The sequence below is a fragment of the Orycteropus afer genome, unplaced genomic scaffold, assembly GCF_000298275.1.
Source record: "Orycteropus afer afer isolate SDZICR_OR568_19922 unplaced genomic scaffold, OryAfe1.0 scaffold00055, whole genome shotgun sequence".
In the NCBI taxonomy this organism is placed as follows: Eukaryota; Metazoa; Chordata; class Mammalia; order Tubulidentata; family Orycteropodidae; genus Orycteropus; species Orycteropus afer.
This window is the reverse complement of record NW_006921642.1, coordinates 1,249,462-1,267,642: the sequence shown is the minus strand read 5'-3', so window position 1 is coordinate 1,267,642 and position 18,181 is coordinate 1,249,462. Positions and strand designations below refer to the sequence as shown.

The 18,181-nt window shown below is 39.3% G+C and overlaps 1 protein-coding gene across 1 annotated transcript in view; it reads right to left on the bottom strand.

Annotated features, from left to right (window-relative positions):
* The window catches only part of COL4A1 (collagen type IV alpha 1 chain), a 194,788-nt gene that overhangs the window by 113,383 nt on the left and 63,224 nt on the right, over window positions 1-18,181 (bottom strand). The gene's annotated exons all lie outside the window — the stretch shown is intronic.

Below are 18,181 nucleotides of genomic sequence, written 5' to 3'. Positions count from 1 at the left end.
AACCAAGAAGCTACACTGAAACATGCAAACCTCCACTGATAGACAGATGGTGGTTATACGTGAGTTACATAGGCCAGTGACCCCCATAGCTTTCCAAGGCGGTAAATCTTTATGGAAGTAGATTGACCCATCTTCCTTACACAGAGTGGCTGGTGGGTTTGAACCATCAACCTTCTAGTTAGCAGTCTAACGCTTCAAACACTGCACCAATCTTAAAAATACAACCATGCTATTAAAAGTACACCTACTCCTCACTTATCAACTGTCTTATTATTCAACACTCGTATTTATCACAGTAGAAAAAAATCTACTATCCAACTATTTTGCACATTAACAACATATGCCTAGCAATAATGAACATCAAAGTACAAGGTGAGAGTAACACTGGCTGTGATGGTTAAAGTTATATGTCAACTTGGCTGAGCCTTGATTCTCAGTGGTTCGGCAGTTAATTATGTAATTTGGTAGTTATGTAATGATGTAAGGAGCCCTGGTGGCATAGTGGATAAGTCATCTTCCATTTTGTGATCTGATGTGGTCATCTCCCATTTTTGCATAACACTGATTTTTTTATTTGGTGGGGGCGAGGCATAATAGCCTGATCTTTAGAACGTAATCATGTCGATAAGTGAGGAGTGACTATAATGTGATATGTGAAGTTCATATTTTTAACAATAGCTTTAAGTCTTAGCTCCACTGCCACAGTGATTTTCTGCATTAAACAACTACATCTGGAGATATTTATTTTATAAAGTTAAATCTGAACAAGTGCCTCCAAGACAGTAAGCTGTTCTTAATTTTATATGTTGGAAATGGGGACACTTGACAATAGGCCAAACAGACACCAGAGATTGCCGACCTGTTTCTTTCTCTGATTCACATTATTAGCCATTTTCAGCATACACTATTAGAAACTCCCAACATTTTAAATCAATCCATGTGCACAGTTTTCTTTCATAGGCTAGGTTTTGATGACCAACCGCTCAAAGTCTTCCAAGAGATAAGGACAAAATCTTTAAACTGTGCTCCAGAAGGTTCATCCAGAGACATGAAACATTGTGCCTAACTCAAATATCACCATTTCTTGTCTAATCCTCAGCTGAGGACTGAATCCTCCTGGTTTTGGGTTCCCATAAGATGCCTGGGGGAACATCTGAGATGGGAAAATAAAGAACTAAAAACTCTGCCCTTCACCCTTCCTCAACTAGCTTATCGTGTACATCAAGGGGAAAAAATTCCAACAAAAGGTATTTATTATTAATTCTGGGCCTGAGAAGGAGCTCTGGTGGTGCAGTGGTTAAAACATTCAGCTGCTAACCAAAAGGCTGGTGTTTCAAAACCACCAGCCACTCAGTGGGAAAAAGATGAGGCAATCTGCTTCTGTAAAGATTTGCAGCCTTGGAAACTCTATAGGGCAGTTCTACTCTGTCGTACAGAATTGCTATGCATTGGGATTGACTCAATGGATGTGGGTTTGGTTTGGTTTTGGGCCACAACTGTATGACCAATTTTGAACCCAGAAACCGAGTCCAAAAGTTTTATAATTATAAAATCTAAATTTTGCTAATCTTTTTGGAACATAAAGGCTATGATTTATATTTTGTATTATAGGTGGCCTAATATCTAATGTCCACTATCAATCTGTCATTTTCCCATACTGTTGTAGCTTGTGTGTTGTTGTGATGCTGGAAACTATGCTAGCAGAGTCATCCATGCTGGGCAGATTTCAGCAGTGTTTCTAGACTAAGATAGACTAGGAAGAAAGACCTGGAAATTCACTTCAGAAAATGAGCCAATGAAAGCCTTATGGGTCACAACAGAATACTGTTCAAAATAGTGCTGGAACATGGTAGAAGACCAGAGGACCAGGTAACATTTTGCTCTACTATACAAAAGGAAGGAGCTCTGGTGGCATAGCGCTTAAGGCACTTCACTGCTAACCAGAAGGCTGGCGGTTCAAACCCACCAGCCACTCCTCAGAAGGAAAGTTGGGGAATCTACTTCTGTAAGGATACTGCCTCGAAAACCCAAGGAGGGGTTCCTATGAGTAGGGTTCAAATTGAAGGCAGTAAGCTTCGTTTTGGTTATACATAAGGTTGCCATGAGTTGGACCCACTTTGAAGGCAACTAACACTAAAAACAATATCTTACACAAATGCCTCTACTAAAACAAAATAAAATACAAGTCTAATTTTTAGATAACAAACAAAAATTATGAGATGCATGTTAACTTTGCTAAATAAAATCTATTTTGAAATACCGGTCTCTTAAGTCCTTTACAATTGCTCTTATAATGGTCTTTGCTTGACCCCCACCCCCACCAACATATAGAGATCTTTTAATTGTGATTCAAGGGTACATTGTTAAAAAGAATATAATTGGTGCTCTGAATATCCCTTTTATTCTGGTCAATACATGATTTTGAAATAGCTAATTAAAATAAGAGTCCTAAGGAATGAAAATCTCAACCCCTCTACTCTAAATTACTTTAGTTGAAAGGGGCATATAGCCGATGTGGGTTAATTAGATTGATAATTTCTTTGGTAGCTCAACATGTTAAAGTCTATGTCATAAATTTATGATTTCCTGAGGAACTACACTTGACATCTGAACCTCTCAGTAGTCTAAAGATATGCACAGTCTCATAGAATCAAACGGATCCCTATTGGCTACACATCTGAGGACTCTATGAGGGCTGTTTATTCTTCCAGATGTCTGGAATATATTGGCTCCATCAACCAGCTGCCATCCCATGTGTTTCAGATTCTAGAACAGGAATAACTTGTACATTTTGTGCAGTTCTTGTACACTTCCTTCCATGCTCTTCTCCTCAGTGGAGATCTAGCATCAGGTGAACCAGCTAAAAGCCCTCAGAACAGTGACTATGCTTTCTTCCCTTGAGGTACATACTTAACCCAAACGGTCCATGACTGACAAATGCCAGTCATGAAGACAAGCTCCATGTGAAGGACAAGGAATGTGGTTGGAAGATCCCATAGGACAGAAAGTTGTGGGTCTCAGACTCTCTCATAAGAAGTAGACCATCCATGGCCAACAGCAATGTGCATAACCCAGACCAATGGGAAGGAAAAAAAAAAAAACCTACAAAGACCTCAGGGGTGAAAATCTTCATAACCCCAATACTATAGTAAAACTTTATGAATACCATGAATTTTGAAAATCCTTTTACTTTCTTTCTATTAGACCATACAGCCCAAAATCTGACCATAATAAGTTTCCTTCTAATAGAAGCTGTACTGAATTAATTGTGGTTGAAACAAGTAGATATATATAAATTCCCAACGAAGTCTGGCTGACATACATGAACACTTTGTAACTTCAATAGCAGGGATCAACTTAAAATTCAAACAAAAACACAATTTGAAAAGAATGTTGAAGATATAACAAAGTATAGTTGATCCTTGAATAATGCAGAGGTTTGGAGCACTGCCCCCACGAAGTCAAAAAATCCTTGTATAACTTTTGACTCCCCCAAAACTTAATTACTAATAGCCTACTGTTGACCTTAAGTCTTACTGATAACATAAACTGTCCAAATGATAAACCTGACAGCATTTTCACAAAACAGTAGAGCCAGCCTATCCCTTCTTGCCTTAAATCCCAGCACTTGGTTCTCTTCCTTCCTAATAAATGCCCTTTGTGATTTGTCCCCCACCCCCAAAACAGGACTCTTTCATGTGCATTAACAACTTGTCCAGGCAGGTGTGATTGTTCCTCCATGATTCTCTAGTGAAGTCTGGGAACTTGTCTGCTGCCTCTTGGTCAGCAGAAGATACTTTTCCTGTTAACTTGACACTTTTAAAGCCAAAGCTCTTTCTAAAATATCAAACCGTCCTTTGTTGGCACCATATTTTCCAGCTTTAAATCTTTCACCTTCTTTTGCTTTAAGTTGTCATATAATGACTTTGGTTTTTCTCAAATCATATTATTATAGCAATCCTGCACCCATATAAAAGCTGCATTTTCAATACAAGATAAAAAGTTATTTTGCAGAAAGTACAAGGCTTTCATGACTGCTGGTGTGACTGCAGCAATGGCTTCACAAATTTTCTTTTCTTTCTTTACAATGAGATTAATTTATCTTGAAATAGTGGGTAACCCCAACTGCAGACCTTAATCTACAGTACATATCAAGAATTCAAATTTTTTTCTTGTAATTTCATGACTTTTCTCTTCCAGCATCACTAGTGGCACTTTGTATGGGTCCCATGGTGTTATTCAAGGTTTACGGTACTGCATTAACCTCAGTGGAAAACATGCAAGAATTGCGAGAGACCACTTTTTACTGCCATATGCAATTTACTGGAGAGACGAACTGTTCACACACAGTTGATTAATGTCACACAGTATATTAAGCAGATACTCACAACACTTGAATTCACCACAATAGCAACAGGAGGTGGCTATGAAATTATTACAGTAGTATAGTACATAGTACAGTTAAGATTATTCAGTTATGACTTAATACTGCATCTTTATGTTTACGTTTCTCTTGACTGCAAATGGTGCCATGCATGGTCTGTAAGTGTTTGTGTGTGTTAAGTTTTGACAAATTTTAACTTTTAAAAATAGATTTGTGTTATTTTATGATAGTAAATGATAAAATAGACTAGTATCTACATATAATTTATGCATTCATATACCTTTTTCTTATTTTTTTCGATAGTTCTAAGCTATGGAGTTCGCTTGCAAGTTATTTCAAATCGTTGCAAATCTCCAAAACATTTTCCAATATATTAGTAGCAAAAAATTTGCACATAAGTGGACTCACACCTTTCAAACCCATGTTGTTCAAAGGTCAACTGTAATGCCTAACTCAATACCTTCTGTACTCTGTTGCATCTCTTTACATTTTTCAGAAGATTTTTTTTCACATTCATTACAATTAGTATTATCCAAACTTTCTTTCATGCTGCAATTGAAGATATCCAGAGAGATGAACCATCAACGTTAATGTTTATGAAGTATGTTAATTTCTAAAAATACACAAAGATTTATAATATAAGATACTAGTGCCAAAGAAGGAGCTCTGGTAGGGTAGTGCCTAAGGCACTTGACTGCTAACCAGAAGGCCAGTGGTTCAAACCCACCAGCCACTCCTTGGAAGGAAGGTTGGGCAATCTACTTCTGTAGTGATACCACCCCAGAAACCCAAGGAAGGCTCTCTATGAGTTGGGTCTGACTTGACGGCACATAACAACAACAAGAGTGCCAAAGGAAGAAGGAAACGGAAGGAGATCAATGACTTTAATATGAAATAATAACTACTTCCAGCCTTTCTGTTCTACAAACCAACAGGGAGCTCCTCCCAACACTAAAGTGAGCTCCATGAGGGAGGATGCAGAACCAAAGAATACTGGCTGCAGTGTGTGTGAGTGTGTTAGAGAGAGAGCATATACAGATGCACTGTTATGCAAATTTGTTAACTGTGACAATTCTATTCTACATAGGCATATTTGGAATGAGTTAGAATGAAGACCTCAATTTTCTGATTTTTTTTTTTCGTGCTTTCCAACAGAAGACAGACTTTTAACATCACTGCTATAGCAATTTTTATGTGTTTCACATCCCACCAAATAGGGGAACGTGGAGATCTGCCAAACCTAAACTGCTTATCTTTCAGATTCCTTCTCACATTCCCTATGCTGTGCGAAATGTCAAAATAGTTTCATGGTGATATTGCTATCCCTGTTTTCTTCGTGGTTGTAGCCCTCCTTCAGGGAATCATTTGAATAATTATCTACCCAACTAAAGAAATAGGTTGAGAAAAAAGAATGTAATCAGGGCCAGTTGGTTAAAATTAAAAGTGTGTAGAAATGAAGGATGTGCAGCAATTTGTGCTCTCATACATTCTGGGTGGGACTATCTACTGGAACTACCACTTTGGAAAACTGTTCAGCAGTATCTATGGAAGTTGAACATTCACACATGCTCTTTCCCCACAATTCCACTTCTGAGTATATAACCCTCAGAAATGCATACAGATGTGCATCAGAAGATATATTCAAGAATGTCCACAGTAGCACTATACATAGTATTGTTCCAACTGCAAACTGGAGAGAAGATAAACAATAGCATATATTCATATAATGGCATACTATACATTCTGAGACTGAGCCAACCACAACATGGGTGAATCTCACAGCATAATATTGAGCAAACTGAAACCAGTCACAAAAAAGAACTAACTGGATATCTCCACTTATATACAGTTCAAAGCTAAACAAAATGAAATTGGATAGTGATTACTCTTGGGGGAAGCGGGATTGGTAATGGCTGGAAGGGGGCTCTAGGATCCCACTAAACTTCTGTTTAATGATCTACCTCTTGGTTTCATAGGCATTTTCACTTTATGACAAATGCATTGAGCTGTGCCCCTGTGCTTTGGTATACTTCTCATTAAGTCTGTTAAGTTTCAATAAAAGTTATCATCGGAAAAGTATATATAGAAATAAAAAACTAATAACAAAATAGAGAGCAAAATAAAGGTCATATGTTGAATTACAAGCAATTATCTCCCCTTCAAATATGTCCTCAGTATTCACTATGAGTCAGAATCAACTCGATGGCAGTGGGTTTGGTTATTTTACTACAGTTTTGAGAGTAAGTTACTCTCTCCCTTATTTTCAATAAGCTCCCAATCAATTTGCTTTCATCTGCACTTTCTTCTTATTTTTTGTCATCATCATTTTGTCTTGATAAACGCGAGGAAGACACATATGATCCAAGGGGTGCTTATTTTCAATGAGCTCATAATCAATCTACTTTCATACGCATTTTCTTCTAATTTTTTATCATCATCATGTTGTCTTGATAAGCGCAAAGAAGATACATATGATCCAAGGGGTGCAAAAATAATTAATCATCATTAATTCAAATGAAAGAATAATTTAGTTAAATAATAGTTCTGTTCCATTCAATGATGGAAACAGAAACAGAACATTCTTATTACTTTTTAGACTTGCAAAATATTTCTTGTCTAACTTGAAAACAAACGTTAAGTGTTGATACATTCTTGGCAAAAAAATATTAGCATGAAAAATTTGAGAAATAAACTCAACTCAGATGAGGCATCTCTCATTCTCTCTCTCTTGTAGTAGACTAGCACTAGTACATGTAAGACACATGCACTTCTCTGTTTCTCATTAAAGACTTAGTTTTCAGAGTCTGTGTGAGGCTCCCAAACAAATAATTATCATTGAGGAAATCACAGTGTTGGTTGGCTTCCTTTAATATTGACATGTGACTGCAGCTCTATTCTCCTTTTACTCCATCCTAAAATTTTTGTTGACTCATGTTCAGTTATTTTCTTCCCTTTCTCCCACTAAATGGGGGTGGACATTAAGTGTTCCCGCTCAGGGATGGAATAGCCTGGAGAGAATTATTATGAAACACAGTATTTCACACAAGTCTTTGGTTTTCATCCCGCTGCAAACAGATGTGACTATAATTAGCAGTCATGTGACAGTGGTTCATTGGATGGCTGTGTGTGAAACGAGTTGGTGGGCTCAGTGTGTGTCCACTGGGACACAGGGTGGGAACACTGTCTGGAGAAATGAACCGAGGAGAGTCCTGGGGGCGGGGGGCTGGTCCTTTTCCCAGTGGTTGCTGATTCACTGGTTTGTTGTTCTAAGGTCTTAGGGTTGAGTTCACCAAGTTCCCCAGCATCAGGTGTCCTCCCGCTGAGCCATTTCCCCAGGATGATCTCCCACAGCAGTTGAGTGTCCTGGGCAAATGTTTAGACTTGAGAGACTCTTTTCCTCTAGATAAAACTGCAATTTCCTAATACCAGAAGAGAAATCTTACATCAATGCATTTGTTACTTTTAGCTACTCTCTCCAGGCCTTCTGAATTCTTTTCTCATTAACCTATCCTTTCACCTCCTTCTCTCCTTTCTTGACCATTCCCTCCTTTACTTTTCTCCTTTCTTCCAATTGACTCTCCTTCTTAGAAGACTCTGTCAAGATGACCACAACCAGGAGCCATTTGAAGAACAGCAAATTTTACCCAACCAGGCATGAAAAAAACTTTGTCCTCCAACTTGGAAAAATTTGCAAATCCTCTATTGTATTAATGTATATGAAGCTATTCTTTCTTCCTTCCTTCCTTCCTTCCTTTTTTCTTTCTTTCATCTTTTTTTTTTCTCTCTCTCTGTGGCTGCTAAATACAAATCAGTCTCTCCTACTTCCCCAGCTAGCCAAGTCTGATTATTTTACTCTTGATCCAGCCTTTGCCTCCCTGGCTTGAATCCTGCCGCTGCCATTCAAACATCTGCCATCACTTTTTAAGTCTGAATTTCCAAGTCTAGCGCATGAAATGGTTTCCCGCCAGGCACCATGCCTACAACTGGGGTGAGCTGGCATAAAGTGGAAGCAGTTGTGGGTGGGATCTGTGCCATTCATTCATTCATATTTTGTTTGAGTGCTCAGTTCATGGATTTTCTTATCATTTACTGTGCACCTGGTATAGGCTAGGCACCATCCTTGATGCTAAGAATACAAAGAAAACAGGTCAAACTAATGAGACTGATAAGAGAGAAATTACAATAAAAGGCATGCTACAAAAGACAGATGAGCAAAGTTCTATAGATAGACCAGAGGAGGGAGCTGTTAACTGTCTGAACAACACAAGGATCTTAAAAGTAGGTCACAGTTGTGCTGAGTTTTGAAAAGTTCATGGGGGTTTGCCTGGTTAAAAAAAAAGTGGGGATGCAGGAGAGAGGTGTAGGGGGAGGAGGCATCGCTGTAAATGAAAAAGCAAACTCAAAGAATAGCAAAAGTGTTTGCAGCATTTGGGTATAAAGCAGGTGGTTGATGGAGCATTTGGGTACAAAGCAGGTGGTTGATGGAGCATATGAGGGAAACTGCCAGAAGGCAGAGCAGAGCCTTTTTTAGAAAAAATAAAATAAAATAAAAGGAAGTGACAAACTGAGATCTACTTCTCTAGAAAGATAACTTTCTGTAAGTGTATGGAATTATGGAATAAAAACAGAACGAGGAGAGATGTTGACAGATACTGGGTAGGAAGTAATTACAACAGTACAGGTGCTAGTTGGTAAGGTAAGATCAAGTAGTCCTCAAGTATTAAGACAATAAATTCCTGAAAAGATAATGAGTTTAATTTTTGATGTCTTGGTCACATGATCTAAGCAGAAAAGTCTCACAACAATGTGGCCAAATAATAGCAGAAGAATGGCTACTAAGTTGTGGTTTTTCTTTTGTATAGTACTAACACTGACACTAATCAATGAACCTGCAATTGATAGTATAAAATGATAACAAATTTACAGGCAGATTTAAAGAAATTCCAAGAACTGGGTATTATAGGTGTCTTCTTTATTTCTAGTCATTACTAAACTATTAAATTTAGGGAGCTCTGGTAGCATAGTGCCTAAAGCACTTGACTGCTAACCAGAAGGCTGGCGGTTCAAACCCACTAGCCACTCCTCGGAAGGAAGATGGAGCAATCTACTTTCGTAGTGATACCACCTCGGAAACCCAAGGAGGGGTCGCTATGAGTTGGGTCCGACTCGATGGCACATAACAACAACAACAACATGGAATACACAATCTCCAAATTTTAATTTTAATTTTAAAACATGTTTTGAAACAGAAATACAATTTGCTTTCTTCACATTTATCAATATTATTAAATGCACCTGGAGTAGGAGAAAGGCTATTAGAGAAATTTTACAGTACAGAGGTATGGTCAGAAATGTTTGAAAGGACTGGAGAAGAAATGAAAGAAAGGAAAGGATGAGAAAAAATGCAAGAGGGAAAAAAGGGGACAGTAGACAGGAGGGGCTGGGGAGGGGAAGCAAGAAGATAAATTTGAAGGGAAACAGAGTCCAGGCTCAAACATTCAGGAACACATTTAAGAGAGTGCTTGATTAACTTTTTAGTCTAGAGGAAAAAACTTAATAAAAGAAGTTATAAACTTAAACCCTTTGAGTATTTTGCTGCATGTCTGTTGGTCTCGCTACTGTGTATGAAACACATATTTTACATTGTTTCTTTTAACATTTTTTCATCACGGTCTTAGCAACCATCACATCAACATTTTTACATTTAAAGTCTTAATGCAAACGTGCATCTTTCGGAAAAGGTCTAAAGGATACTCTCACACCTTCTCCAAATCCAGCCACACTTCTGACCTCGAAGAAGTCCTTCTCAGTACCACCCTCTGATTGTACCCCATGACCTTTTCTGCATTACACCTTCAGCAAGATTCCTAATTTGGTCTAAATATGAAATTATAAAAGTACTTAGGAAACTTCTGTTCTACATATTATTCCATTAGATGAAATATTCCAAGCAAACAGTCAAGTTTAATACCACACTATATGCAACTAAACAGCTATCAGGAAAGATTTATGCAAAGTAAAATTTTCTAATCAACAGGGTTACCTTTAAAAACATACCTGGAGGGTTCCATTTGCTCTTGAGAAATGACAAACAAATAGTGCCCAAGCATGAAGACTTGCTGTGAGGAAATATGAATAACTGCTCTATACCTAATATTACCAAGTGGAAGGCAATTTTCTCTTTGTCCAATAACATTTCTGGTCCTAACCTTTTGAAGAGCACCTATACTTAAAAAAACGCTTAAAAAGAAAGCACGAAAAGACAGTCTAGTGACATATTACACGTATGACTGACATGCAACTCAAAAACAGAGATCAATAAAACTGGTGGTAATCACTGCTGAATTCTTTACTATCTTCTCTGCAAATTAATGACATCACTGGTCTCCTCCAGTCTAGGTTTCCAACATAATTCAAGTTATATGACTTCCTTTTTCACTCTCTGTTTTCATTCTAATAGAGTATATGTCTCCTCTGAAAAGAAAATGGTAAATTTTTCCCTTTCTATGTAATTGTTAAATATATTATGGCCTCCATGCACGGATTGAGCCATGTTTATTATTCTTTCACCCATTCAATAATGATTTAATGAGTACAGTACTTACTATGTTCTTAGCATTGTGCTTGCACTTTGGAGGCTAGAAGGATGACTCAGATATGAACCGTGCTCTCAAGGAGTTTAAAAAGTAAAGGAGCTAGGGGCTGTCCTTGATGAACCCTAATATAAGGAAGATGATGAAACATCCTATAATGCTTTATAGGGAGGAAACCTTCATGTGCATTAAAAAACCACTGTCATAGAGTCAATCCAACTCATAATAACCCTACACAACAGAGTAGAACTGCTTCATAGGGTTTCCAAGGCTGTAAATCTTTACAGAAGCTGATTGCCTCATTTTCCTCCCACAAAGAGGCTGGTGGGTTTGAACTGCCAACCTTTTGGTTAGCAGCTGAATACTTTAACCACTGTACCACCAGGGCTCCTTCTTTTGTGCATGGAGAGCAGCAAATACATCAGTTTGGCTCTAAATAAGGCCACCTGAAAGTAAGGGTATGGTAGAAAATGATGTTTGAGATGTTGGGTAAAAACAGGACATTTTAGACCTTGAATGAAAAACAAAGTGCTTTTTATTTCATTTTCTAGTAGGCCACTGGGATTATTTAAAAGTTTTGAACTGAGGAAGACAAATTCCTTTCTGCAATTTTAGTAACATTAGTCTGACAGCATTGTGTAAATTAGATTAGAGTGGTGAGGAATGGGAAGTAAGGAGATGTAGTATGAAGCTCTCGGAGGGAATGGAGGATGAAACCAAGATAGCAGCAGGACAATGGTAAAGACAGGATGAACTCAAGTGATCATGAATCCACAGTAGTTACAGCTTAGGGATCAATTCAATATTAAGTGTAGAAGAAAAAAATTTCCAAGGAGTATGATGGAAGGATGGTGATTCCATCAGCAATAATGTGAAATAATGAAAAGAATGGGAAGAAAAAGGAAGGGAACAGGAAAGAGAAGTTAAGGAAAGGAAGTGAATTCCCTGGTGATGCAGTAGTTAAAGTAGTTGGCTGTTCACCAAAAGGTCAGCAGTTTTGAACCACCAGCTGTTCTGTGGGAGAAAGATGAGGCAGTCTGCTTCCATAGGGATTTATAGCCTTGGAAACTCTATGGGGCAGTTCTACTCTGTCCTATTGGGGTCAGTATGGGTTGGAATCAACTCTATGGCAGTGGGTTTTGTTTTCGTTTCGTATTTTATTACGAGAAAAGATAATAAATTTTAATTTTCTTCGTTGTTTAGTCTACTGTCAGTTAGACAAATTTCATGTGAAGATATTTATTCTATTTGTCAAACTCCTTCCCTCAATGCCGTCAAGTCGAATCTGACTCATAGTGACCCCCTCCAATGTAGTATCTCTATGAAAGTAGATTGTCCAGTTTTCCTTCCAAGGAGTGGCTGGTGGGTTTGAACCACCAGCCTTCTGGTTAGTAGTCAAATACCTTAGGCACTACGCCCCCAGAGCTCATATCTCATGCTCTTCTTGTTTGTCTATTAAGTTCCATTCAACTCATGATTATATTCATTAATGCAAAAAAATAATATAAATCTTCATTTAAGAAATAATATGAATCCAGTAGACAATTCCCAAACTTCATTTTGGCCAATCATTTTCACTCTCTGTCCCATGAAATCTCCAACTACAGCTATTGACATGTGTGATAGCTGGAGTTGTGTGTCAACTTGGCTGCACTATGATTCTGAGTGGTTTAAGCAGTTGTGATGTGGTTATTCCCATGATTAGATCAGACGTGTATGCTTTAAGCAGCCAATCCATTGAGAGGGCATTTCCCTAAGGGGTGTGGCCTGCTTCCAATATATATATATATATATATGGACATCCTGGGAAAATTAGGGAAGCTTCTGTGGATTAGGATCCTGTTATGATGCCTACAACTATCTGTGAGTGAACAATCCACCATTCTGCCTGGTGATCTTGGATTTGTCATCCGCCAAACTCAACAGCTATCATACTGCCTCCAGTCTTGAGTTCATCAACCCCTGTAGCTGGGTGAGTCAAGGAAAGCCTCCAGCTTGACATCTGATGCAGGAACTTGGGACTTGCCAGCTTCTATAAGTGTGTGAGCCATTTTCCTAAGATAAATTTCTCTCTCTATATATATGTAAGCTTTACTGTTTTTGCTTCTCTAGAAAACCAAGCCTAACATATTTGGTACCAGGAGTGGTTCTAGAAAGACAAAATCATAAAGATGTGTTTCCTAAATTGGTTCTCACTGATTCTGTTTTGGTTCTACAATTTGATTAATCATAAAGGCACTGGTGACTCTTCCTCCATTAGTACAGAAGGTCTGCTAATCCACTACATAAGGTGACAACATTACTACGCAAAATAGCACCACCAATAGATCAATTATTTTTGAGAAATGAGGTCTGGGTGATAGCATTTTTGATACTTTTCTGCAATTCTATCAGCATGAGGAGTATAAGGAAGCTGGTTAGTTCAACCCACTTACACTAGACAAAGTGGTTAAAGAGTAAGATGAGTTCAGGGCTGCTGAGTCACAGGTCAAGCACGACATAAAAGATCGCAGTGTTTCCAGTTGCACCCTGAAAGAAAGTCTTATTTCTTCTAGTAACAGAGTTGATATTACTGGAAACCAAACCCAGAATCTTATCATAAGGATGGCTGAATTAGAACATCAATTGAATTGCCAGCCAGAAAGGTGTCTAAAGTTAAAGTGAGGGCATTGATTGGGAAGAAATGAGATCATAAAACCTGGGATGGGGACATATGGGCAGAAGAAGGTATCCAGACGCTTAGGGAAATTAACCTGTTAGAATGTATTTATCAGATTAGACCCACAGACCCAGAAATGGAGAACCTAGAGGACACACATTCTACCACTACAGTGAGGAACAAATTTGTGAAGGGAGCCCCAGCATCCTTGAAGACTATGGTGATTGCTATTTTATAGAAACTGACAGTGGGAACTTCTCTAATTGAATTAAGACACTTAACTACAATGGGGCTGATTGGACCCAGTGGTGGGAAGGGCCAAGTGGCAGCAGTTAAAAGAGAAAGACAAGGTGGGCATGGTTATCATAATGGACAGCAGAGTCAAAACAGTAATCAGAATACTCTGACTCATGTGGAATTACAGCATTGGCTACTTAGGCAGGGTGTTCCTAGGAGTGAAATAGGAAACGTACTAAATATTTACTTGATCTGTATAGACAGAAGAATTCTAGGTCACATGAAAAGCAGTCTAGATTGAATCGCCAGAATACAGAGTCATGGCCCTTCAATCAACTCACAGACTTGAATTAGTTTACAGACCCACAATCCCTTGAATGAAGGGGAGGCTGGATCTCCCGGAAGAAGGACTCCACCACATTGCCAAAAATTTATACTGTCAATCTTTCTCCCAGCCTTCCCCAAAGGGATCTGAGGCCTTTTACAAGAGTGACTGTTCATTGGGGAAAAGGAAATAATCAGGCTTGTCAGGGATTACTGGATACTGGCTCTGAATTGACACTAATTCCAGGAGACCCAAAACATCACTATCGCCCACCAGTCAGAGTGGGAGCATATGCAGGTCAAGTTATTGATGGAATCTTAGCTCAGGTGTGTCTCACAGTGGATCCAGTGAATCCCCAACATGGACAAGCTTTTGGCTTGTTACTGGGCTTCAGTAGAGACTGAACCCCTAACCATGGGCCACCAAGTCACCATGAGGCCTGAGCAGCCCATCATGAACTGGGTGTTGTCTGACTCACAGAGCCATAAATTTGGACATGAACAGCAGCATTTTGTCATTAAACAGAAGAGGTATGTATGAGATCAGGCTCGAGCAGGACCTGAAGGCACAAGTAAGTTGCATAAGGAAGTGGCCCAAATGCTTACAGTCTCCACTCCAGTCACATTACCTTCCCTCTCTCAGTCTGCATCTATGGCCTCATGGGGAGTTCTTTATGATCAGTTGACTGAGAAAGAGAAAATTCATGCCTGGTTACAGATGGTTCTGCGCCATATGCAGGCACCACTCGAAAATGGACAGCAGTGGCACTGTAGCCCCTTTCTAGGACTTCCCTGATGGACAGTAGTGAAGGGAAATACACCCAATGGGCAGAATTGTGAGTCATGAATCTGGCTGTTCACTTTGAGTAGAAGGAGAAATGGCCAACCATATGATTGTATATGGATTCATGGGCTGTGGCCAATGGTTTGGCTGGATGGTCTAGGACTTGGAAGGAGCATGATTGGAAAACTGGTGACAAGAAGGTATGGGGAAGTGGTATGTGGACTGATCTATCTGAATGGGCCAAAGAGGTAAAGATATTTGTTTCATGTGAATGCCCACCAAAAGGTGACCTCGGCAGAGGAGGACTTTAACAATCAGGTGGATAGGACAACGACACCTTCAGTGGAAACCAGTCATCCTTTTTCCCCAGCTTCTCCTGTCATTGCTCAATGGGGTCATGAAAAAAGTGGCTATGGTGGCAGGGATGGAGGTTATGCATGGGCTCAGCAACATGGACTCCCACTTACCAAGGCTGACTTGGCTATTGCCATTAAGTGCCCAATCTGCCAGCAGCAGAGACCAACACTGAGTCCATGACATAGAACCATTTCCTGGGGTGATCAGCTGGCAACATAGTGGCAAGGTGATTACATCAGACCACTTCCACCATGGAAAGGACAGAGTTTTGCTCTTACCAGAATAGATACTTATTCCGGATATGGATTTTCCTTCCCTGCATGCAATGCTTCTGCCAAAACTACCATCTGTGGATTTAGAGAATGACTTATCCACCATCATGGTATGCCACACAGCATTGCTTCAAATCAAGGGACTCGCCTCACAGCAAATGAAGTGTGGCAATAGGCCTATGCTCATAGAATTCACTGCTCTTACCATGCTCCTCATCATCCTGAAGCAGCTGGCTTGATAGAATGATGGAATGGCCTACTAAAAGCACAATTACAGTGACAGCTAGGTGGCAATACCTTGAAGGGTTGGGGTAATGTCTTCCAGGAGGCTGTATATGCTCTAAACCAGCATCCAAATACAGTGCTATTTCTCCAATAGCCAGGAGTCGTGGGTCTAGGAGCCAAGGGATGGAAATGGGAGTGGTACCACTCACCATTACTCCTAGTGACCCACTCAAAAAATTTTTGCTTCCTATCACTGTGACCCTATGCTCTGCGAGTCTGGAGATCTTAGTCCCAAAGGGAGGAACGCTCCCACCTGAGACACAATACTGATTGTATTGAAGTGGAAGTTAAGAATGGCACTTGGCCATTTTGGTTTCCTCATGCCTCTGGATCAACAGACAAAGAAGGATGTTACTCTACTGTCTAGTGTGATAGATCCTGATTACCAAGGGGAAATTGGATTGATGTTACATAATGGAGGTAAAGAAGAATATGTCTGGAATACAGGAGATTCTTTAGGATGTCTCTTAGTACTACCATGCCATGTGATTAAGGTCAATGGAAAACTATAGCAACTCAATTCTGATATGATTATTAATGGTCCAGACCCTTCAGGAATGAAGGTTTGGGTCACCCCATCAGGCAAAGAACCATGACCAGCTGAGGTGCTTGCTTAGGGCAAGGGAAATTCAGAATGGGTTGTGGAAGAAGGTAGTTCTGAATACCAGCTACAACCACATGACTAGTTGCAGAAACAAGGACTGTGATATATTTCTTCATTGTATGTGTGCATCAGATATTTTTGTTTTCTTCAGTTATGAACTATAAAATGTAAACAAGGTTAATCCATCTTCAGTTGTATGTGCGCTAGTTGTATCATGTTAGGTGCAAATATGACTTTATAATTGTCCTTATTTAGAGATTATATGTGGTTAAGGAGATGTGTACAACTGCCAAGTTGACAAGGGGTGGACTGTGATAGCTGGGGTTGTGTGTCATTTTGGCTGGACCATGATTCTGAGTGGTTTAAGCAACTGTGATGAGATCAGATGTGTATGCTTTGAGCAGCCAATCCACTGAAAGGGAGTTTTCCTAGGGGTGTGGCCTGCTTCCAATATATACATATATGGACATCCTGGGAAAGTTAGGGAACTTTCGTGGATCTGAATCCTGTTGTGTTGCCTACAACTGTCTGTGAGTGAACAATCCACCATTCTGCCTGGTGATCTTGGATTTGTCATCCACCAAAGTCAGCAACTGATATACTGCCTGCCAACCTTGAGCTTGTCAGCCCCTGCAGCTGCATGAGTCGGGAAAAACCTCCAACTTGATGCTTGATCCAGAAACTTGGGACTTGCTGGCATCTATAACAGTGAGCCATTCTCCTAAGATAAATTTCCCTCTCTCTCTCTCTCTCTCTCTCTTTGCTTGTCTACAGAACCCAACCTAATACAATATGTAAACAAATTTGCTTGTTGTTCATGTATCATTCTAGGTACAATGACAAAACATGAATAAAGCATGATTCCTTTCTTCAAGTACATTCTAGTCTCAAGGGAGAAAAACACACAATGAAACTCAGTAACTGGGGACAATTCTCATATTGAGGCTACAGAAGCACAAGATGCTTGAGAGAGAACTTTTTCTGGACTTGGTTGATAAGCCAGGGGAAATAGATGAAGATGGAAGAAGAGAATGAACATTTGTTTAGTATCTACACTTGTCTAAGGTTAGGTTAGTAGGCACTGTACCTATGCTTCACAGAGGTGGCAGGTTACAGGTAAAATGGCAATAGTCTGGAATAACAAGTAAGAACAGTCCTGAAGGGAACAACATGAACCAAATATGGAGATAAGAAAGTACAGGGAAAGTTTTAGGAACATTGAGAAATCTACAGAGGATTAAACCACAGAAGCATATAATGGTGCAGTGGGAAATGCAGATTGCAGCCATATTGTGCAGGGTTTTGCATGCCACTCTAATGTAACTAGACACCATGCTCTATGAATGAGAAGGCACATAATATTTTGAGTTGCAAGGATAATAAAATGGATAATCTTTCTTGTGAGAAATCTAACCACACACTATATGTCAGACAAATGTATTATAACATCAAGTAATTTACAGCTATTTCCATTTGACAGAGAGACTAAAATATCCTGCTATGATAAAAACCAGCTGATCACTCTTCATGTCAGATATGGGACATGTTTTAGAAAAATCTGTATGTTTAGACTAATTCCAGCCAGGCAAAATGGAACTAAAGTGGAATTTTCATAACTGGACTTAGTTTCAAATACCAGACTCACTTGTAAACCACTTTACAAAAATAAATGGAAGGACTTG